Here is a 25,274-nt window from a genome sequence, read left to right on the forward strand (position 1 = left end):
AATTTATAAGCCTTAGTGCGCAACTCTTTTCATATTCAACGTGGAAAACCTACTATATAATAATGTGTGATGTAATTGTGTTTATTAACTTTTTATATATCCTTATAAAGACTTTTAAGCTATAAGTTTACATAATATTTAAAAAATTAAATAGGTTTATTCAATAATGCATTTTTGTGCTTAGATAATCATTCATGGGATGAATTACAGACGGATTATATTTAGTGTTTGCATTTTTTTAAGTAAGTTGTTGCGGGCCCGTTCAAATTCTACGCAGATTGACTGGTATACAATAATGTTTTATAATTTCTTTGCTACATAATAATGTTCCAGGATATATTTTTCGGCCATAAGTATTTACATGCTTATAACGTGTACATTTAGATACATGTAACAATATCGGACATTAATACGTTTAGAATGTTTGAAAATTAAAATTAGCCATAACATGATGATACTTATTTAAAATAATTCATAAAATTATTAATCGACTGCCTTGAAGCATTGAAATGTATTTCATATAATTTTCAAAATCAGTGTCATATTCCTAATATTCAGGTCGAGGTGATAACCCATTCATGCATAATTGCTGAATATTTAAACATTAACTGAGGACTGAATGAATATGTACATTAATCAATCAACTCAAGTCATTCAGTGCTAATTTCTAATACGTTAATATGTTAAGTACTTCAAGTACTACTTAAGTTAAGCATTACCTTCCCATTCAACATAAACTGAATTTTAAATAACCTTAATAATAGTGCTTAGTATCAATTAATAGCAAATACTATCAATTTACATAACGATAAAAATTGGGACAATGCACCGTGCCATGGCGCGTGGATTTTGAGGGATCTCCTGGCCAAATTCGACGTTTCCACGCTGCCTCACCCTTCTTCTACAGCCCTGATGTGGCACCGCCGGACTTCTACCTGTTCCCCAGGATCAAGAGGCAGCTCAATGGGCATCGTTTCGACACGGTGGAAGCGCTCCAAGCGGTGAGGACGAGGGCGAGGGCGCTGAACAGCATCCCAGAAAACGACTTCCGGAAGGCCTTCATGACCTGGAAGACTCGCTACCAGCGGTGTGTGGATGCCCAAAAGGCTTATTTTGAAGATCATTAAGTCTATGTATCAAAATGTTCAATAAATCAATTTTTTTTAAATCAGTCCTACTACCTTTGGATACCACCCTGTATGTGAGGTCAAAGTTGAACAAATTTAGAGAAAAACGTACACCCTCGATTTTTTCTGAAAACTGCCAACTCCATCCTCGTGCAGTGGTTTTATGAATAGTTTTATCGTAAAAACTGTTATACGATCTTAATTGACACTTCTTTTTTTTTCAATTTAAGAGGATTTTAAAGATTTCGATTCATCAATAACCATAGATATATAACAAAATGGCGGAGCCTGTATTCAGCCCATTTTTTTGCATAAACGTAGAGAAAAAGTAGATATTGCCACGGACTACCGCCAAGTGACTAATACCACGCCGTTCTATGAAGCTTCTGCATTGTGGATCCAAAGTAAAACCTTGCACTAACTTGCAGTCTCGAATTTTATATCGTTTTTCGATCGTGCGGTCGACTTCGCCCGCAGCTACGGAGGGTACGGCGACGCGGCAAGAATGTGGATACAATGTGGTCCTATTCACTCGTTCTTCACTTATTCACTATGGTATCCTTAAAAGTAGCCCCACTTGGCATGAGCTGTTGCCATTGGCGTGACATTACTCAGTCTGCTGTAAATCGCCTTGTTTTTTTGGAGTGGTACTCACCCTTTCATTGCGTAACATTTTCTCAGAGTTGTTTCACATTGGCGGAGAATTTTTTTTCACTGCATTCACTTTGTTTTTGTTGACATTTGTAATTTTCAGTTGTGTTTTGTCTCTGTTGGTTGGTTACCAAGATTGTTTATTGATCTGTATTTGTTAACAATCCTTATGTGTGTGAAGTTAAAATACGGTACTACTAAAACTTTTAAAATATGAAGAGTTATGGCATTTAATTCATTTACAACTACCAGTGCTTTCCAATAAAATACCAACAGAGGTTATGGACCCAGGACTGGTAAATTATAAGAAGTAAGTGAAGTCTTCATAATGTCGTCTGACGCATCCGGTATATCGTCTCACATTAAGCCGTTGTGTGGGCGTGAAGGATATCCAACTTGGAAATTTAAGCTGAAGGCGTATTTAATAGATCAAAACTTGTGGCATGCTGTTGATGGATACCCAAATGATGATCATACTGATGCTGCTTCAAAGTCCAGGAAGGATGAGCGTGCCCTAGCTAAGATTTGTTTGTGCGTGGACGATTCCGCTATCATACATGTAAGAAGATGCAAAACAGCTGCTGAAGCATGGAAAGTTCTTGCCGATGCATATGAAGATAAGGGTTTTGCCCGGAGACTTAACCTTCAAAAGACTTTGTACCGGTTATCCCTCGGAGATTATACGTCCATTGAAGAGTACCTAACTGCCGTAATGGATACCGCTCAGAAGCTTGCTGATATTGGGAAGGAGATTCCTGATGAGGATTTAGTTGCTATTTTGCTTGGAGGTCTTCCTTCACATTACGACCCCCTAGTAATGGCACTCGAGAATTCAGGAGTTGAAGTAACGGTGAACATGGTGAAAACTAAACTCTTAAATGAAATGTCCAAAAATGATGGTGCAACTGAGACTGCATTTGCATCCAATGCGTCTCGAACTATTCCGAAGAAAAAGAAGTTCCCGAAACGCAACAACTCTCAAGATGGTATCGTCTGCTATGGATGCAACCAACCCGGCCATAAAAAACCAGACTGTCCAAACAAGACCAAGAAAACGGCACAGACATCGAGTTCAACCCACAAGCAGCTACACAAGAAACAATACACTTTATTCTCGGATTTAGGTGTTGGTGGTTGTGCTCAAAGCAATAAAAATGATTGGTTTGTGGATTCCGGGGCAACTGCCCATATGACTCCTCATAAAGATATTCTGTTCAATGTTAAAAGTAACTCTGGTTTGGAGATTGTGTGTGCTGATAAACGTAAGTTGCAGAGTGACAGTATAGGTGATGTAATGATTCACAAAAGTAATAACAACAACAGTATTAGTAGTATTTCTGAAGTTGTTCATGTGCCTAATCTTGCTACAAATCTTATATCTGTGTCAAAATGTGTTTCAAAAGGTTTTGTTGTAGTATTTACGAAAGAAGGTGCTAAATTTTTTCATGATAATGATTGTAGTATTTCAGGGAATGTTTTAATGACTGCTCTTCCCAGTAACGGGTTATATAAGATAGAGTCACAGGTATCAGAAAAGTCCCTGGCTGCTACAACTAACCCTTCTCAGCAAACTCTTTGGCATTGGAGGTTGGGACATCTCTGCCGCTATGGTATGAATCTACTGAGAAATGGATTAGCTGATGGAGTTGATTACGCCCCTGAGGAAAATAGAACTGTATGTACTGCATGTCTAGAAGGGAAACAGAGTCGAGAACCTTTTCTTAAAATCAAAAGTAAAAGGGCGACTAAATGCCTAGAGTTGATTCATTCTGACCTCTGTGGACCATTCAGTGTAAAATCATTAGAAGGAAATAAGTATTTACTTGTATTTATAGACGATTACTCTAGAATGATATTTACCTATTTCATTAAAACAAAAGATCTAGAATTGATACCATCTTGAGAGTTGTTGCGTTTCGGGAACTTCTTTTTCTTCGGAATAGTTCGAGACGCATTGGATGCAAATGCAGTCTCAGTTGCACCATCATTTTTGGACATTTCATTTAAGAGTTTAGTTTTCACCATGTTCACCGTTACTTCAACTCCTGAATTCTCGAGTGCCATTACTAGGGGGTCGTAATGTGAAGGAAGACCTCCAAGCAAAATAGCAACTAAATCCTCATCAGGAATCTCCTTCCCAATATCAGCAAGCTTCTGAGCGGTATCCATTACGGCAGTTAGGTACTCTTCAATGGACGTATAATCTCCGAGGGATAACCGGTACAAAGTCTTTTGAAGGTTAAGTCTCCGGGCAAAACCCTTATCTTCATATGCATCGGCAAGAACTTTCCATGCTTCAGCAGCTGTTTTGCATCTTCTTACATGTATGATAGCGGAATCGTCCACGCACAAACAAATCTTAGCTAGGGCACGCTCATCCTTCCTGGACTTTGAAGCAGCATCAGTATGATCATCATTTGGGTATCCATCAACAGCATGCCACAAGTTTTGATCTATTAAATACGCCTTCAGCTTAAATTCTAGATCTTGATTGAACAGCTTAAATATCCTGTTGGTATTTTATTGGAAAGCACTGGTAGTTGTAAATGAATTAAATGCCATAACTCTTCATATTTTAAAAGTTTTAGTAGTACCGTATTTTAACTTCACACACATAAGGATTGTTAACAAACACAGATCAATAAACAATCTTGGTAACCAACCAACAGAGACAAAACACAACTGAAAATTACAAATGTCAACACCCCCCCGTAATTGAAGATGTGCTGAAACAGCTCTTTAGCATTTCCATCAAATGAATTACAAATTTTTTTTTTTTAAATTATTTTTAAACCATGCCTAAACCTCTCATACATTTTTCATGTTTTATACGATTTAAGCCCTTGGTAAGTATGTCAGCTGTCATTTCCTCAGTGGAGAGAAAAACTACGTTTATATTACCGTTTTCTACTTGTTCTCTAACAAAATGGTATTTCACATCTACATGCTTCATTCTATCATGGAAAACAGGATTATCTGCTAACTTGAGAGCGCTCTGATTGTCCTCAAAAATAGTAATAATTTCTTGTTCCTGAAATAATTCGGAAATAAGATGTTTTAGATGAATAGCCTCTCTAGTAGCCTCGGAAAGAGCAATATATTCTGCCTCACAAGACGATGATGATCTTACCACCATTGTCTCTTTTCAATTTGTAAACCCATTTACATGGTATTACACTTTTATTTGCAACTCGCACTAGCTTCCAAGTTTCATTTTTTCTAAGACACTCTAATTCCTCCATCATTGCTTTCATCCAATGCTCTTTGTCTTCACTTTGCATAGCCTCTTCAAATGTGGTAGGTTCTTTGTCAAAGAAATTTTTTGCTTGTAAAACAACATGATCAGGAAATTGTTTCTTGTTACGTACCCTTTGAGGATATCTAGGACTCTTAGCAGTTTCTTGAACATTAGTCCCAGCTTTATCTTCTGTTGAGTCTGCATTTTCACAAGGAGAATCCAAAAGAATTTTAACAGCAGCCGCAGCTTCATCTTTTGTTGAATCTGCATTTTCATTGTAAGAATCCAAAGGAATTTGAGCATCAGTACTGCTCTCACCGGAAAAATTATTTTCTAAAAACACAACATCTCTAGCATGGACTACCTTCATATAATTAGAAAGATCCCTAAATTTGTAAGCTTTCTTATTCTCACTATATCCTACAAATATATGTTCCTTGCTTTTGCTATCCCACTTCTTGCGTTCCTCCTTTGGAATATGTACAAAAGCTCGGCAGCCAAATACTCTTAAGTGTGTCAAGTTGGGACGCTCACCTGTCCATTTTTCTTCTGGAGTCACTCCTGTAACGGATCTATGAGGTGATTTATTCTTGAGATACGTAGCAGTTCTCACAGCTTCTTCCCAAAATGACTTAGGTAGTCTGGCACTATGCAACATGGAACGAGCCTTCTCCACAATGCTTCTGTTTCCCCTTTCAGCAACACCATTTTGCTGAGGAGTACGGGGTATGGAAGTCTGGTGAATAATTCCTTCTGACTTAAGATAATCTGAGAATTCCCTATTAACATACTCAGAACCATTATCTGATCGTAAAATTTTAATTTTCTGGCCAGTTTGCTTTTCCATGAGGTTTTTAAACTCTTGAAACTTTACTCTAACTTGATCTTTTGTTTTAATGAAATAGGTAAATATCATTCTAGAGTAATCGTCTATAAATACAAGTAAATACTTATTTCCTTCTAATGATTTTACACTGAATGGTCCACAGAGGTCAGAATGAATCAACTCTAGGCATTTAGTCGCCCTTTTACTTTTGATTTTAAGAAAAGGTTCTCGACTCTGTTTCACTTCTAGACATGCAGTACATACAGTTCTATTTTCCTCAGGGGCGTAATCAACTCCATCAGCTAATCCATTTCTCAGTAGATTCATACCATAGCGGCAGAGATGTCCCAACCTCCAATGCCAAAGAGTTTGCTGAGAAGGGTTAGTTGTAGCAGCCAGGGACTTTTCTGATACCTGTGACTCTATCTTATATAACCCGTTACTGGGAAGAGCAGTCATTAAAACATTCCCTGAAATACTACAATCATTATCATGAAAAAATTTAGCACCTTCTTTCGTAAATACTACAACAAAACCTTTTGAAACACATTTTGACACAGATATAAGATTTGTAGCAAGATTAGGCACATGAACAACTTCAGAAATACTACTAATACTGTTGTTGTTATTACTTTTGTGAATCATTACATCACCTATACTGTCACTCTGCAACTTACGTTTATCAGCACACACAATCTCCAAACCAGAGTTACTTTTAACATTGAACAGAATATCTTTATGAGGAGTCATATGGGCAGTTGCCCCGGAATCCACAAACCAATCATTTTTATTGCTTTGAGCACAACCACCAACACCTAAATCCGAGAATAAAGTGTATTGTTTCTTGTGTAGCTGCTTGTGGGTTGAACTCGATGTCTGTGCCGTTTTCTTGGTCTTGTTTGGACAGTCTGGTTTTTTATGGCCGGGTTGGTTGCATCCATAGCAGACGATACCATCTTGAGAGTTGTTGCGTTTCGGGAACTTCTTTTTCTTCGGAATAGTTCGAGACGCATTGGATGCAAATGCAGTCTCAGTTGCACCATCATTTTTGGACATTTCATTTAAGAGTTTAGTTTTCACCATGTTCACCGTTACTTCAACTCCTGAATTCTCGAGTGCCATTACTAGGGGGTCGTAATGTGAAGGAAGACCTCCAAGCAAAATAGCAACTAAATCCTCATCAGGAATCTCCTTCCCAATATCAGCAAGCTTCTGAGCGGTATCCATTACGGCAGTTAGGTACTCTTCAATGGACGTATAATCTCCGAGGGATAACCGGTACAAAGTCTTTTGAAGGTTAAGTCTCCGGGCAAAACCCTTATCTTCATATGCATCGGCAAGAACTTTCCATGCTTCAGCAGCTGTTTTGCATCTTCTTACATGTATGATAGCGGAATCGTCCACGCACAAACAAATCTTAGCTAGGGCACGCTCATCCTTCCTGGACTTTGAAGCAGCATCAGTATGATCATCATTTGGGTATCCATCAACAGCATGCCACAAGTTTTGATCTATTAAATACGCCTTCAGCTTAAATTTCCAAGTTGGATATCCTTCACGCCCACACAACGGCTTAATGTGAGACGATATACCGGATGCGTCAGACGACATTATGAAGACTTCACTTACTTCTTATAATTTACCAGTCCTGGGTCCATAACCTCTGTTGGTATTTTATTGGAAAGCACTGGTAGTTGTAAATGAATTAAATGCCATAACTCTTCATATTTTTTTTTTTTTCATGTTTTATACGATTTAAGCCCTTGGTAAGTATGTCAGCTGTCATTTCCTCAGTGGAGAGAAAAACTACGTTTATATTACCGTTTTCTACTTGTTCTCTAACAAAATGGTATTTCACATCTACATGCTTCATTCTATCATGGAAAACAGGATTTTCTGCTAACTTGAGAGCGCTCTGATTGTCCTCAAAAATAGTAATAATTTCTTGTTCCTGAAATAATTCGCTAAGATCAATCAGGATCTAGAATGATATTTACCTATTTCATTAAAACAAAAGATCAAGTTAGAGTAAAGTTTCAAGAGTTTAAAAACCTCATGGAAAAGCAAACTGGCCAGAAAATTAAAATTTTACGATCAGATAATGGTTCTGAGTATGTTAATAGGGGATTCTTAGATTCTCTTAAGTCAGAAGGAATTATTCACCAGACTTCCATACCCCGTACTCCTCAGCAAAATGGTGTTGCTGAAAGGGGAAACAGAAGCATTGTGGAGAAGGCTCGTTCCATGTTGCATAGTGCCAGACTACCTAAGTCATTTTGGGAAGAAGCTGTGAGAACTGCTACGTATCTCAAGAATAAATCACCTCATAGATCCGTTACAGGAATGACTCCAGAAGAAAAATGGACAGGTGAGCGTCCCAACTTGACACACTTAAGAGTATTTGGCTGCCGAGCTTTTGTACATATTCCAAAGGAGGAACGCAAGAAGTGGGATAGCAAAAGCAAGGAACATATATTTGTAGGATATAGTGAGAATAAGAAAGCTTACAAATTTAGGGATCTTTCTAATTATATGAAGGTAGTCCATGCTAGAGATGTTGTGTTTTTAGAAAATAATTTTTCCGGTGAGAGCAGTACTGATGCTCAAATTCCTTTGGATTCTTACAATGAAAATGCAGATTCAACAAAAGATGAAGCTGCGGCTGCTGTTAAAATTCTTTTGGATTCTCCTTGTGAAAATGCAGACTCAACAGAAGATAAAGCTGGGACTAATGTTCAAGAAACTGCTAAGAGTCCTAGATATCCTCAAAGGGTACGTAACAAGAAACAATTTCCTGATCATGTTGTTTTACAAGCAAACAATTTCTTTGACAAATAACCTACCACATTTGAAGAGGCTATGCAAAGTGAAGACAAAGAGCATTGGATGAAAGCAATGATGGAGGAATTAGAGTGTCTTAGAAAAAATGAAACTTGGAAGCTAGTGCGAGTTGCAAATAAAAGTGTAATACCATGTAAATGGGTTTACAAATTGAAAAGAGACAATGGTGGTAAGATCATCATCGTCTTGTGAGGCAGAATATATTGCTCTTTCCGAGGCTACTAGAGAGGCTATTCATCTAAAACATCTTATTTCCGAATTATTTCAGGAACAAGAAATTATTACTATTTTTGAGGACAATCAGAGCGCTCTCAAGTTAGCAGAAAATCCTGTTTTCCATGATAGAATGAAGCATGTAGATGTGAAATACCATTTTGTTAGAGAACAAGTAGAAAACGGTAATATAAACGTAGTTTTTCTCTCCACTGAGGAAATGACAGCTGACATACTTAAAGCAAGACAAGGGCTTAAATCGTATAAAACATGAAAAATGTATGAGAGGTTTAGGCATGGTTTAAAAATAATTTTAAAAAATTTGTAATTCATTTGATGGAAATGCTAAAGAGCTGTTTCAGCACATCTTCAATTACGGGGGGGTGTTGACATTTGTAATTTTCAGTTGTGTTTTGTCTCTGTTGGTTGGTTACCAAGATTGTTTATTGATCTGTATTTGTTAACAATCCTTATGTGTGTGAAGTTAAAATACGGTACTACTAAAACTTTTAAAATATGAAGAGTTATGGCATTTAATTCATTTACAACTACCAGTGCTTTCCATTAAACTACCAACAGTTTTTCGAAAATATGTACACAATTTCAATAAAAAAAGGATTTTTATATTCATTCCATTATTTATTAAATAATTTGTTAATGGCATCACAGTGATGCCATCCGCACCCATGTGAAAAAAATGCCCCGGATATTTATGCAACCCGTTACACAAACATTAGTTGACGACGGGCAACTAATCTTTACGTAGCAACTAAGAAGCTTAAAATAATCTCTGAAATGATGGCGGGATTGAATCATAAAAAAAGATAAATATGTTTTCAGTTATCATCCACTTTCCATGCATCAAATTTTGGGCAAATAAAAGTTTTCGAAGTTTAATTTTCACATTTATAAATTTTTAAATTTACCAGTAACTTAGATTTGTATGCAAACATATGAAAGTTATTTTATCTTTTTGACATTTTCTTTTGCGTTAATGCTATAAAAACTAACTAAAAATTGTGGAATTATTTGAAATAAGGGTTCAAACACAGCCCTGGAACCTCTGCACATCATATATCATCAGAGCCACTTTTTAGTCGTTCTTAGATCGTGAGGTGTATTATTTTTCCTGTTTGTCCTTAGAGTTTCATAGGTGTGTCTTTTTTGAGTAACTCAATAGATATTTCAAGAGATTATTAAAATTTTCCATGCATAAACTCAGCAGTGTTGCCATGGAAGGGGGGTTATGGGTTACAACCCCCGTTGAGGCGCCAAAAACGGGTAAGATGGCCCCCGCACCCTCCGGAAGGGCCCTAAAATCTCCAGTAAAAACCCCTCATTTCAAAATCGTGGCTTCACGACTGTATAAACTGTGTCCACAGAGATGAAATCTATCGATTAATTTTCGCACGACTTTGTTTGCATGTCCTCTGCCTCCCACATCAGCATCCTTCCCCTGTGTAAATTATAGCATCTTGCACAAGGCCATTAGGCCATGAAAGCATATATAATGTTATGCCGTGTTTGTGGCGCCAAAGCAACATGGACTCATGAAGCAGAGTTCTTTACTCGGATAGTAAATTTATTTCATTCTTTGAGTGAATAATTTCAAAAGGGGTCGAATTTTATGCAAGGGGTCTCTTGGTATCGGATAATCTACTCCAGGGTCCCTGCCAAAATGCATGCAACGGAAAATTAGTTGAAATCGGTCTCGGGAAAAAGTGGTGTGAAGATAAGAAAAATCGAAGATATTTTCCTACATTTTCCAATAATCTGGAATGGATGGCCATCTTGCAATACTTAATACAATCACACATTAGGTATATCAGACTAAAAATATCTCCCATTCCCCACGAGTAAGATTCCTATGCTCGGTCTTTTCTAATTATAATAGCTCTACTTAGTCGAAGTAAAATATGTAAATTGCTTCAAAGTTAAAAAAATACCTTCGCGGAGAAAACCCAATGCAGTTTTCCATGTATACACTTGAGTAAATTGTGCCAGAGGTAGTTTTATTGCGAGGAGATATTCTAAGCCTAATTCACCAAAGGCTGATACATAAACGGTCCATGGGGTTTGAAAATAGGAATAAAATTAAATTAAAGGTTTCTCCCATATTCCACGGAAGTGGCTAAATATATGTACAATCCTGAAATTTCCAATAGAAAAAGGCTATACGGTAATATTATAAAAAAATAAAATCTCTATAGGGGAGTGAAAATGCACGCAATCGAAAGATGTCCGAAGTAGAGACTGTATACTAATGGCGAGAGTCGAAAAAACTGAGAAGGAAGAGCTCACCTTCTCCACGACATGCACATAACAGAATACTTTGCATTTGCATGCATTTCTCATAAGAATGGCAAAAATACTTCTACAAATAGAGATAACAGGCGACACAGAGCGACTTGTAGTCTATTCCGCAATGACATAAAACGAATTTTTTTTTAGCACCGAAATTTGATCATTTTCTCCACAAATATTTCCCCAATTCTAATTTCTCATTCAAAATCAAATAAATATAAATGTTTTCCTAGAACCTGCAATATTTCCCGTGAATAACGAATTATTGGACGTAATTATTCGCGGCTAGTAACTTTAACAAACTCATACGAAGTAAATGAGAAAAGTCGAAAAAATCTATTTCTTTTTCCGAAACCAATATAATCAAACCCCTATTGAAAGGATCGTTCAGAAAATGAGTTGCAAATATGTTATGGAAGAATGTTATGAGTTAAAACGGCATTATGTAAATATTAAGTTTAAACAATAATAAAAACAGAAACAGATTATTCAACTGTGTTTAGCGTGTGTATAGTGACCATATTTTGAAATACGAAAATATTTTTCGTCGGTGAGATGAAAGGAAGGTTATGACTAAATATTGTTTACAAAAATTTTAATACGACTAAAACGAGGATAATAACCTTCAAATCTGGCAACATTTAGTACAAATATTCAGAAGAGTAAAGAAATTTCACATTTAAATTTTTTTGTAATCGCGAAAAATCTTACACATTACTCCACAAAGTACTCCATTAATGTAAAAAAATGTACTAAAAAAAATATAAACTTTTTTCAAAAACGGAAGGCATATCAAGGTAGCCTAATCCATTGTGCGTGCGGGAAACCATCGTGAGAGTAGAAAGAACAGAGCGGAGGATCGTAGGGAGCGATTGAAAGACATAGGCCGGCATGGCATCAATGTGATGCCACCCGCCCGTTGGCAGGACCTATGCTGGGCATCAATGCTATGCCATCCGCACTCAAAGGGTTAAAAAACTATGAGCTAAGGCGGTGCATTAGTATTATAGCCAGCAGTCGTGGGAAGGGGCGATAAGGCAGCCGTTCATCGAACAGTCAACAACCACGAAAGTTAAAGAACGCGAGGAAAAACGTAAACAAATTCTAATGATACCATTAGGAAGATACCTTCTGACATATCATACGACACTAATAGCTGAAATGCCTTTTTTTAGAAATAAATGACGTCCCAGAGTCAAAATCTTCGAAATTTGAGGTTTGCTTCTCCAAGGCGTGAATAACGTCTTAGAAGGTATACCTGTAAGATGCTCTACTTGACTTGAGTTGATACCGTTGACGGACGAAATACTCACCCTCCTTCTAAATGCTTTGTTTTCTTTTGTCTGGCGTGGTACTCAGCGAAAAGATCTCAGTTAACAGTCAACAACCACGAAAGCTGCAGAAAGCGAGGAAAAACGCAAAAAATTCTAATGACACCACTTAAGAAGATACCTTCTGACATAACATGCGACCCTAATAGCTGCAATGCCTATTTCAAGACAAAAGTGACGTCATATCGCCATACCTTCGAGATTTGAATCTTGTATCTCCAAGGCGTGAATAACGTGTAAGAAGGTATACCTGTAAGTTGCCCCTCTTAACTTGGGATGTTTCCCTGGCGGAAGGATACACATCGCAGGGGATGCATTACGACTATAGCCAGCCGTTGTGGGTATAGGGATGATAAGGCAGCCGTTCATTTAATAGTCAACAACCACGAAAGCTCCAGTACGCGAGGAAAAACGTAAACAAATTCTAAAGACACCACTTTCGAAGATACCTTCTGACACAACATGCGACGCTAATAGCTGGCTTCCGAAATTTTTTCTTGAGGCAAAAACGTCGTCCAGGAGTCAAAAATCTTCGAGATTTGAATCTTGTATCTCCAAGGCGTAAATAACGTGTGAGAAGGTGTACTTTTAAGTTGCCCTACTTAACTTGAGCTGTTGCCGTTGACGGAATTCTACTCACCATCCTTCCAAATGCTTTGTTTGTCATTGCCTGGCGTTGTACTCATCTAAAATAAGGATGAGTGCAGGGAGTGAATTACGACTATAGCCAGCTGTTATGGGTATAACGACGATAAGGTGATCAGTGAATAGTCAACAACCACGAAAGCTTCAGTGCGCGAGGAAAAACGTAAAGAAATTCTAATAACACCACTTACGATGATACCTTCTGACATAGCATACGACACTGATGGCTGGATGTTCGTAAGTGCCTTTTTTTTAAGGCAAAAAATATGTCACAGAGCCAAAATCTTTAATATTTTAGACTTCTATCGCCACTCAGTGGCCATGATTTCATGTGGGGGGTACATGGGGGCGCCCTCCTCCTTGCCGGGCCACCTGTATTGACTAATATAAGCAGAACCACAATTTTATCTTTTTTATATCATAAGATAACATTATCTCAATTCCTACATGTTTCTACGTGATTTGTTGTACTTATCTTAGTTATTCATGTGGTTATTAGTTTATCTATTACCTTTTTATCAATATTGATGCGCCTATAAATTTCTAATCATCATCTTATACAACAGGTATTGGAAAAAAATTCTTTTGATTTTGTTTTAATTTTGAGCTCCGGACTCAAGGATAAGAATTTTTGACACTAGTGCTTTGAGTTATCTTGAGCTTCAAATTTTTTACTATTGTTTTTTTTCAATGTTTACAACAAATTTTCAATGGAATAATAAAAGTTTTTACTAAAATTTACTCGCAAACTCGAGCAATTAAAATTCACCCAATTTTAATTTTTGGATAATGACCTCCAAAGGGCATAGCCGGATAAGAAGGTTAAAAGTCCCCCCTCCCGGATTTTTCCCGTACTTAGGGTATGCAATTTAGGATTAAGTAGGAAAAAAAACCCTCACATTTCCAGCCCGCTAAATGCCCACCAGAGCCGGCTAGATCGAAAAAACTATTTTCACTCTTTTTTAAATATCTCGCTAAAGAATGCATATTTTTTAATGCTGTTTGCGGCATTTGAAACCTTATTTATTGGGGCAAATTTCCAATTATTTTTAAGAACCTTTAAGCGGCACAAGAAGATAAGGCGTCGATATGAAAGTTTCTAATGCATGTTTTCATAAAATATGCTTAAGAGGGCCAAAAAGAAAAAACGCTTACTGAAGGTGTTTTTTAATACCTTTTGGCTGGCGTTTTGAACATATAACAATTAGGTAGTGGAACATCGCGAAAAATGCGATTAAAAATATGCTATTTTGGCCATTGGGCTCTATGCTCTGGCCCTCCATGATACCCCTTTATATTTATTATAGTATTCAACCGATTAAGGTGCCCACCACAGGGACAGAATTTATGGATACTGGTGCCGAAAATGGCTAGGCCCCTGAAAACGCCCGAGTAAGCTAAAAAGAAATTCCCGGCCTCCAAACCCCCTCCGCCATTCCTTTCAAACGCAAGAATAGGTTTGATTTTGCCGTGATAAACGCATCATGAGAATTTATTGAACTTCCTCTATGTCATTATCAAATATAAATTCGTTAAAATAAATAAATAAAAATAAAAAAACCACCCTCCAACACCGGGATCTCATGTGATAGAATGTACAGAAAACACTATCCTTGAAGATATTTCGAAAGAATTACCTACCTTTATTTCATTTTTCGATTTTTTTGTGGTAAAAGATGTCGGGCTGTTTCTCGCGCCCCTTGCCCCGCAATACACGTTGTAGGCACTCGGGATTTTAGCATGATGTGCATAATAGTCCGTATGAGGGACTGCATTTTCCCTACATCTCGAGTGAATTGAACTCAATGACGTATTATTTGCGGTGCCTTTACGGTATGTACCCTTTTCTTACGGTTTTACCATTTGGGTCCTTCGGCGGAAGACGCGTTAGGATATCAATAATAATCTGTCTAACTGTACGCCCCCATAAAACCTTTGTCCTCGGTGCCTACCCCTTTTTGTAGCTACATTTTGTTCTTTTGATTTGAACATGTGCAATTTCTGCCATTCTTCAAATGGGGTTCTTCCTAATTATTCTGTCTAAAGCCTGAATCACTCGATCATTTTTTTAGTCGCGACAATATATCGCTATCGCGATCACTCGCAAAATGATCGTCAACGGCAATTGTTTTTTCGCGATCGCGATATCGATTCCCATCGCTATTTTTCATCACTCGTCCTTTGTCGCTTTTTCCCTCGATAAAACCGTCACTAAAACCCCATATCAGCCAATCAGAACGCATGCCCGTATGCAGCGACCACAGCGCAACGTTTGACAATCGTGGGAACGATGTAGATAAACATAAACACGCTATTTATATTTCCGTTACGCGGGTCCCATGGCAACGAGCTGTGATATTGAAAGTGATGCGAAATGGCGACGGCGGGAGGGACCGTGTGAATCAGAAAAAAGATCATTGGAACGATCGCTTATCGCGACGGGAAATTTTATCGTTTGATTAATGCTTAAGCGACTGGTTCGTTCACTTCTATAAGAGTGATCATCATCAGTATCCCTTCAATGTTCATTTTCGAAGTATGTACCGCAGGAATATTCACAGTGCAGTTCACCTAGTTGACGAAAGTGGCTCGCCAAGATTTACATCTTACGGTCTTGGCAATTAGAATGGGGTCCTTGAAGAAGATTAAATCATTTTTTTTAGAGTTTTTACGTAAAATCGTTTTTTGGAAGGAGGAGAGAAATTAAAGAAATTTGTTTGCGGCCTTAATTCGAAAAGTGTTGATTCGTCAATATTTTCGGTATTGGGATTATATTACCAGAGTGAATGGTAGATTTATGAAGTTTATAGTTATAAGAAAATTGGTCGAAGTAGCCAATTACATGGCTTTATGGCCAAGCCACGAGGCTTCCTGCCTCCGTGTTAATTTATCTTCAAGTTGGTAAATAATTACGAATTTACAATCCTAATAGAGTGGAAAATCATTTTCTAGGAATTCCGGACGACCTAATAACACTCTTCTCAGTAACTTTGAGAGCTGTATCCCCTGAACTTCGAGTAAAGGGTGCGGTTTTACCAGATTAATACCTAAAAACAGGAAAACTCTACGTAAAAATGTACTCATGGTATCACAAGCCACCAAATATTCATAAAGTTATGATACATGGATCGGGAATTGTGAAAATGAAATTCATCCCACTTGAATGTTTTCCAACGAGGCGCTGTAGGAATGGCACAATGGTATATAGGAAGATAAAGTGAACAACATTTAACACAAGTGTCCAAAATTACCATAATCTATGACCCTTACGATAGGCCTCTGCTGAAATTAGATCCTTTTATTTATTGCTCTGAAGGGTTTTTCCTCTTATGGGAAAGAGAAAACCAGAGGAGTTGAAAAAACTTCTGATATGAGAAACCAATATTTTTGAACATGAGAAATCTTCATCTTCTGACTCAGAATAGCAATGAAAGCAACACATTTCAGTTTTAGAGCTGTTAGAAATAAAAATATTTGTTACCTGGTGGTATTTTTATATAATATTACGTTTTATTACCCAAAATGTCAACGTTTTGTTGACGTACTACCAATTTTCAATCATCATTTACCTTATGCGCAGGTATTTATAAACTTTAACATTGTTAACAATAGAAGAAATTCCATAATTCTATAATAGATTCCCAGTATGTTCCCGTTGCAAAATTTCGACCTACCCCTGGATACTATGTGGCACGCATAACTTTCCCCTTTTTTCTAATTGTTATCGGCCTCGTAAACAATATAGTGGACTGTATTATCCTTAATAGGTTTCATTGCATCTTTACAACACACAAATCTCAAAAACAATTTCCTCAATTTATTAAAGTTTACTTCTATACCAATTTTTGTCCAGCTATTTTCGATTTAAGTCCACTGTGCGCCTTCTACTCCGGTCGGGGACAGAAATAAAACATCTATTAGATATCTAATACATAATTACATATAGATAAATAGTTATCTAATAGACTATAGCGTAGATATCTTTTAGATGTGTTATTTTAAAAATAGCAGCATGTCTAACAGATATCTACGGTAATGTATATTAGATAACTATTTATCTATATGCAGAGATCTCTTAGATGATTACACTTTATCTGATAGATGTTTCATGAGTGATAGATATCCATCTAAAAATATCTTAAAATAAAATTTATTTTCAAGCCTGAAAATTGGTAATTTTGGTTCTCTTGAAATCAAATTAGACGAGTACGTCGCTTCTGTAATTATAAAAAAGTCTATGAGGGAAAACGAATGGTAAAAATTACTAAAGAAATGAGAAGATACACTTCAAACAGAAAATAATTTTTTCTCTAAATTAAATTTCCTTAAATAACAATACGGGCTTTCAACTTTCCTTACGCTAATGATGGGATTTGCTCCCATGGGATTATGTTTCGCAAGCCAGTCGGAATTCTCAGCCTCCACTTTAGCATAGATGGTTGTCCTGTAATATTTCTAACCATGACGCGTGAACGGCGGTGAAAAATATGCAAGAACTGCCATGAGTGAAAACTGTTCACGCAATACGTCATCGATAGGGAAGAGTTTCGCCTACAATAAATTCAGATGGCAGTAGCGTCGGCAGCACAGCATTTGCCGCAAAATACAAATCACTCAAACACGAACTCAGTTTCCATTCTATTATATAAATTCTCTTTGCTTCAGTTCAATTCCTGTAATTTTGTACGCATCATATAACTGATTCTCAGGAGCGAATGGGCAGTTTCATGGTATTTTTTTATTGGAGGAAAGCGCCACGAAGGCCTCAGGGCAGTAGGTTATCGGTTATTTAAGGTTGTTGAACATAAATTAAAAACAAATATGTATGGAAAAATATAATATTCATTGTCAACTGGTAAAAATTATTCATTAGCATATCGAAGCTTAGCGGAACAGTTCAGTGTTATATTATTTTTTTTATGAAGGTCAAGAGAATTAATCATTAACTCCTGGATAATGAAATATCAGAAAGAAACACAATTATAGCACATCATTTGAAAATTTTCAGAAATTAAAGGAAAACCACTACCTCCTATGAAAAACATAGGGAGGAAATAATAAATGAGAGGAATTTATGACTTTCAAACAAAATAGCTACGACATAATTGGCCATAACTGAGTATTGCACTGTCAAATATATTTTTTAGACGGTATCCACAAAAATCAGTCCTATGAGAAAAAATACTAGCATGGATAATGGGATACTTCAAAATTTTGACTTAATTAAAATGATTTAAACAGTAATCATAATGCATAGCAACTTCAAACCACTGATTGTGGATATTTCGTGCAAGCCCATGGAAGCATAAAATTAATGATACGAGCTAAGAATTTATGTTAACTAAGCATAGTAAAAACTATGCATTCGCAATCCCTGACATTTAATAATAATAGCTTCAAGCAGATGAACTCCATTTGGATCGTTCTCTGCAGTCGTATTATCACTCAATGAGAAAGACATCTCATCATCATTTGAGATTTAATGAACTGGCATGTCACTGTTCTTCTAAAGATTTGGATTAGATTATCCAAATTTAAATTAACAACAATGACGTTGTTGAGAAAAGTATTTCATAACATATGAATGTAGATGCAATTAAAAAATGAATGTAACTCAAGTGGCTGCTGTACATTGGCGCCGACTCCGTGGGGCCTAAAGGGGGGCGAGAGACCCCTCAAAAATTAGCTTTGGGCTTGAGGAAAAAATGTGTCATGCTTGTCGATTTTCCCCGGGGTGTCCAGATATCAGGATTCGAGTTATCAGGGTTCTAATTTTTATCATATGACTCTCCTAAAATGCTTAAAAAAACTTAAAACTTACTACTTATAAAATATCCTGGGACAAGATCCCCGGTTTGGCCCCCCCAATATTTTTTGTACATCGGCACCCCTGCTAGGTACTGCACGAGGATAACAGAGGAACCCTCAACCCTCGACAGGGCATTCCTTAACTGTGCAAGAGTCAAGCATTTCTTATGATACTCCAAATTTTTAGGATCCATTAATACGATGCCATAAACGCTGGCAAATGCCGAAATTCTTCGATTTCACTATAGAACTCCGAAGCAAAAACAGTCCCACAGTTCACATGAGAGGACACGGATGTCACCTTCATTTGTATTTCTGAAATGACCTCGACCGAAAATATAAATCACTAGAAAACTAAATAAACACTAAATAAAAACAAAGGAAAGGCAATATTGCGTAAATTTGAAGGTTTTGCCTGAATTATACATTTTTTTGCTACTAATATTATATTTAACATCATCAATAAGAATATATATCGCAAATGCCTGCGGATAAACTTCCCCTATTCTGTTGAACAGCCGTGGTCCTTAACCACGAAAGCTAAAGAACGCAGGGAGAAACGTAAAAAAATTCCAATGATAGCATTTACGAAGATACCTTCCGATATTACATACGACACTAATAGCCGAAATTCCTTTTTTTTAAGATAAAAAAGACGTCCCGGAGTAAAAATCTTCCAGATTAGTGTCTTGTATCTCCACGGCGAGAATAACGTGTAAGAAGGTATACTTGTAAGTTGCCCTACTTGACTTGAGCTGTTGTCGTTGGTGGAAGACTACTCAACCTCCTTTTAAATGCTTAGCTTCCTATTGTCTGGCGTGGAACTCAGCGAGGGGTGATTTACGACTACATAGCCGTTGTGAGGATGGACGATAAGGTGAATAGTCAACAACCACGAAAGCTGTAGAACAAGAGGAAAAACGTAAACAAATTCTAATGAAACCATTTGCGAAGATACCTTCTGACATATCATGCGACACTAATAGCTGAAATGCCTTTTCGTAAGGCAAAATTGATGTCCCAGAGTCAAAATCGTCGAAATTTGAGGTTTGGATCTCCATGGCGATAATAACGTTTAAGAAGGTTTACTTATAAGTTGCCCTACTTGACTCGAGGTGTTGCCGTTGTCGTAAGACAGGGGCATTACGACTATAGCCAGCGGTTGTGGGGAGGATTGATAAGGCAGCCGTTCAGTGAATGCTCAACATTCACGAAAGCTGCAGTAAGCAAGGAAAAACGTAAACAAATTCTAATGACACCATTTACGAATATACCTTCTGACATAACATGCGACACTAATAACTGGATGTGCCAAAGAGCCTTTCTTTTTAAGTCATAGGAGACGTCCCTGAGCCAACATCTTTAAGATTTCGGATTTGTATCCCCACGCAGTGGTAGTGATTGCATAGAGGGGGTACAGGGGGGTACCCCCTTCCTTGCCGGGCCACCTGTATTTCCTAATATAAGCAGAACCACAATTGTAACTTTTTTATATCGTAAGATAACATTATCTTGTGTATGTATATAATCAGCTTAAATGAAACTTTCTCGAACTTGCTTGCTTGAGACTTATTTTTCATTCCGATAAAAGTTCTCAGAAATATTTTGCGCCCCCCTTGAGTTTTTTTTTGTATCCGCTACCGGCCTCTAAACTGTTGCACGTGAACTTCCTTATAAGATAGCCATTAACCATAGTGCTGCGTGTGTGACAGTGTCTTTTGAAGATTTACGTTAATCCAATATCCTCAATGAAATTTAGGCGTACCCATAGCAACAATGCCTACACCGGCGTACCAAGGATAATAACTAGGTTGGGGGAAAGCTAGCCATGGGATTTATGAAATTGTTTCCCTGAAAATATAGTTTTATTTTATTAGCATTTCTTATACTAATATATATATGTTTTCGTTTGTCTAGAGAAAATTCGTTGAATATTTTCTTTCAATTCAGTACTGATTTTGCTTAGAGACTTTTGCAATTTTTGCTTAGCTTTTACGATTTTGGCAGCTGCTCCCCCCTGCCCCTCGCTGTTTAAGCCCGTGTACGCCTATGCTATTGAGTATTTTTATAATTGAATATTTTCTTATTGGAGATCCACTGGTAAACTTTTAATCCTTAAAGAGAGAATGCTGATCAGACCTGGATGTGATCGCAAGAGGATAAAAAATGTTCGAAACCACTGAGTCAAGCAGTCAGTCTAACGTTCCAAATTGCAAAAAAATAAGAAATAGGGTGGTTTTCTATTGCATTTTTAATGTCTATATCGAAAGGGTATAACTCTTGGAGTATGCATTTCACGTTTTTAGATTTTCAATTGATGATACATACTTTTCACGATTAAATGAAAAGTGATAATTTTCAAGCGAGCGAAAACGCGATGGATAAGTATGAATGCTGGGAAATACCCGTGTGACGCTTTTCTGTTTCCCGCTGGGGTAATAAGATTATTTTTTTTACTTTAGGAGAGGAACAATCTTTTGCAACTTTAATTATTTTGCTTATCAGTAGGGATGGACGGATCCAGGATTTTTATCGGATCCGGATTCGGATCGGATCCTTCAATTTCGGAGCCGGATCTTTCGGATCGGATATTTTCATATCCAAATGCATTTTCAAATTCCTGCTATTAAACGAAGTAATTATTCAAGTTTATTCTGGGTACATGGAATCAAAGAAATGCGTATTAGATTTTCATACACATTAAAATATTTTTATGAATTAAACATCTTCTTTGAAAGATGTTTTTTAAAAACATAATTAAATGCTCAGAACCTCAACAGTTACGCATGGGATATAAAATCAAAATGGGAAAAAATCTTCGGATCACTGACCAGTGGCGTAGAGAGAGGGAAAAGTTCGGGGGGGTCCGGACCCCCCGAAATATAAAAACAGAATTATTTTTCCTTCGTGAAAGGAAACGAAATATTGGATCATCATGAATTTACAATAGATTTCTTTTGAAAAATGAAGCTTTTTTCGATATTGAAGGGTGCTAAAATTAGTTCAAACCCTCTGCTTTTTACCCTGTTGTTTAAAAATTTTCCCCTCTGGTTTTGGACCCCCCCTAGAGATATTCTAGACTAGCCCACTGCCATCGACTGCATTCAAATTTCAAATTTTCCTCACTCTTGTTTCTCATAATTTTAACCTCTAATAACCTCTGCGAGAGCTTTCAAAGAAAACGGTTCCTCAGTAGGACAAGAATCGCATGCGACGGCGCATTCGAATATAGAATCGTAACTCTTTCCACCCTTATTGCGCGTTGCATTCACTGAAACTATTATATAAAATTTCGGATCTAGATCCGATGTCTTCCGCGACTTTGGATCCGATGTATCCGATGAAGGGCAATATCCGCGGATATTTGGATCCGAGGTATCCGATCCGATCATCCCTAGGTTTAAGCTCTAATCACCGTAAATCTTCAAGGGGGGTACGGCAGCTGGGTTGAACGTGTGTTTGCTGATGTCATGCAGTTGGCAAAGTCGCCAGACATCGTTCGACGCGTCAAAAAAATGTATCGACTCCTCCAGCGCTCGAGTAAGGAACAAGAAAATTTGACCCACAATCAAATGTTAAATCGCTACAATAGATCATGAATCGCGTTTTGAAACACACTTTCGGAGATGCATCCTCGTCACCTGCACCTCTAATAGATGTGTAATTGGCATCTTTTTGATATACTTCTATTCATAGATGAAAATAGACAATATGTATGTATCTATTTTCGTTGAGCTCTTAATCGCCTAGTAATGATTTTCCAACTTTCGCAATTCATCACTTTTGGCATTTGCTCATAGGAGATTAGCCCCAAGTAAAGCTGCTCTCCTTAAGAAGTGTAGCAAGGGACTAAAATCCATCCAAAAATTTCACAGAAGAGTAAATTTCTATTTTTATAATATGCTGTAACACAAACAGGCGTAACTATGGGATAATGGAGATATATCCCACCCCAAAAGCCACAAATTAAAAAAATATATTTAACGTTTTGTCTGGTTTTGACTTATAATAACTGCATCTGCTTTATGTTAAATTTCATTGGACAAAATGATGTAATATGCATTACGGGCATATCATTTTTCAAAACTTTTCCCGGTCCCCCCCGAAGCCAGGGGGGGGGGGACAGTTACCTCAGGCCATTCTATACCCCCCAAGTTACGCCACTGATAACACAAATATGTAGAATACTTTATTTCAATGCGAATATTACATAACTTATGGTATCGTGATTCATGAATTCAAATACTCAGAATAATAATAATTCTAAATATGAATATATGCATGAAATAATTAACTACATGAAATTTAAACACGCAACCACATGTAATATTTATTGCACGAGCTGTTTTGAAGCTCCACCTCTTCCCGTATGAATAACTTTTCAGCCGGCACAACGTTTTAAATAGAACCAAAATATACGTATAATTTCCGTATAAAACGGAGAAATCATATACGTCAAGAGAAATCATATACGTATATCTTGGAGAAACGTTAGAGAAAAACTAGAGAAATCCAAGAGAAAGATTTCCTAAATACAAGAGAAATCATTTCTCTAACGGCGAGTAGGGCGCCGCGTAGAGGCCATGCGACGAACTAACGGCGACTAATACTCGATGCTCACTTATTACTACCTTTATTGCTAACTCTAAGCGGGATGAGGTTTCCACACATTTTTACACACAAAAAATCATAAGTCTCTAAAAAAATACCTTTATTTAGGCACATCTACACCGTAATTTAGAAATGATTTTTAGACATCTGCCCGTTCATTCGCCCAAGGCCTTTCCCACGTTTCCCAAGCTCCATTTAGGGCCCACAGTTCCCCTGTTTTCAGCATGTCTGCAAAGAAGTATGGTATAGCTGTTAAACGTGATGACGAGAAAAGAATGAAACTCACCTCCAATGTCGAGGAATAGGTAACAGTATACTCATATCGAAATGATGATTTTCGTCATATCCTCACAACACTTGGGATATACTACTTATTTCACATTCAAAACAAACCTAGGTGACCACAATTAAAATATGACTTACACGGTTCTTATCTTGACGTTAGATGGGTAAATTTAGCACTGCAATAACATCATAGACGACAAAGGACGATGGGAACGCCGGACTATTAGGATACAACAACACCAACGAGTTCCACTCACGTTATTCCGCTAAAAAATAATTTGAAATTGCAAAATTCATACATTAATAACGAACATGGAAAGAAATACTGTTATATAATACGTTATTCCAGCAACATTGCATTAGTAAATGCTAGTCAGCATGGAGAACGTAAGAGAAATTAATGATACTCACTTCAAACAACATCTTCCATGCTTCAAATACAGATCCTATTGTTTACATACGCCGTCTGCGTAAATTCAAGGGCGTGAGACAGTGCAGAGACTACTACGTTACTCCGTTGGTAAAATATACTTCATTTTCAACCGCTTTCACTCATACAGCACGAGGAATAATAGCCACAACTTTCAAAACATTCGTGATTGCAACCTCTTCTAACCGTTATTGATGTTGTTACTCGAGCAGCATGGCAGCATTTCGATTTCAATCATATCGATTGTATGAATCGATAGTCTTCTTTTATGGCTTTTGGTTAGCAGACGAGAAACATCTCAACCTTGGGTATTGAGGACATCTCGTCCCCTAAAACGTGCCTGTTACGTGCAGATGAATTATAATAAAGTTGTACCAATGTCAACATGAAATGAAATGTATCGTTAGGGCTAAGGGAATTAAGTTATTCTTAAAATCGAAGCATTTTTACTCATCACAACAACAACCTTTCGCGCACAATGGTCCACTTCGAGAATTTAAAATGCTAAATAGTATGTTATAATTGTTTCTTTAATGGTGGAACAAAAATATTAATTAGCTCTCTATTTGTATCAGCCCTTTGAATCTGATTTACAAGTAATTTCACTGCATTATTAGCGCTAGAGCCGTAAATAATCTTGAGGGCTCTCAGCGAACAGAAAAGATAGGGAAATTCCTACCCTGTGATTTCTCTACAGATATATTTTCTCCATTTTTTCTCTTCCATTTATGTAAAGAATTTCTGCTGTGCCGGCTGGGTTTCTGGACATTTTTCGCAACCATTGATTGAGAAGAGATTTTATGTATTTTTCTGTATTCCACGGATAACTGACTTGCGATCATAAATAATAATTTCATTTTAATTTAAAAAAGATATTAAAACCTTGGATTTATGTAATACGCTTTGGAAATTTAATTTAAGAAATCAGCTGTTTGTTGTGTTTGTGATATTTTTCACAATGGCT

General features: G+C 37.1%; 1 long non-coding RNA gene across 1 annotated transcript; it reads right to left on the reverse strand.

The window, feature by feature from the left end:
- Positions 1–23,678: 23,678 nt before the first annotated feature.
- On the reverse strand, positions 23,679–25,062 carry LOC124170284. Its single transcript, XR_006867415.1, has 3 exons — positions 24,292–25,062; positions 24,019–24,146; positions 23,679–23,823 (listed from the first exon to the last, which is right to left on the reverse strand). It is a non-coding gene; the product is annotated as an uncharacterized LOC124170284 (long non-coding RNA).
- Positions 25,063–25,274: the final 212 nt, after the last annotated feature.

This window comes from Ischnura elegans, chromosome 13 (assembly GCF_921293095.1).
Source record: "Ischnura elegans chromosome 13, ioIscEleg1.1, whole genome shotgun sequence".
Lineage (NCBI taxonomy): Eukaryota > Metazoa > Arthropoda > Insecta > Odonata > Coenagrionidae > Ischnura > Ischnura elegans.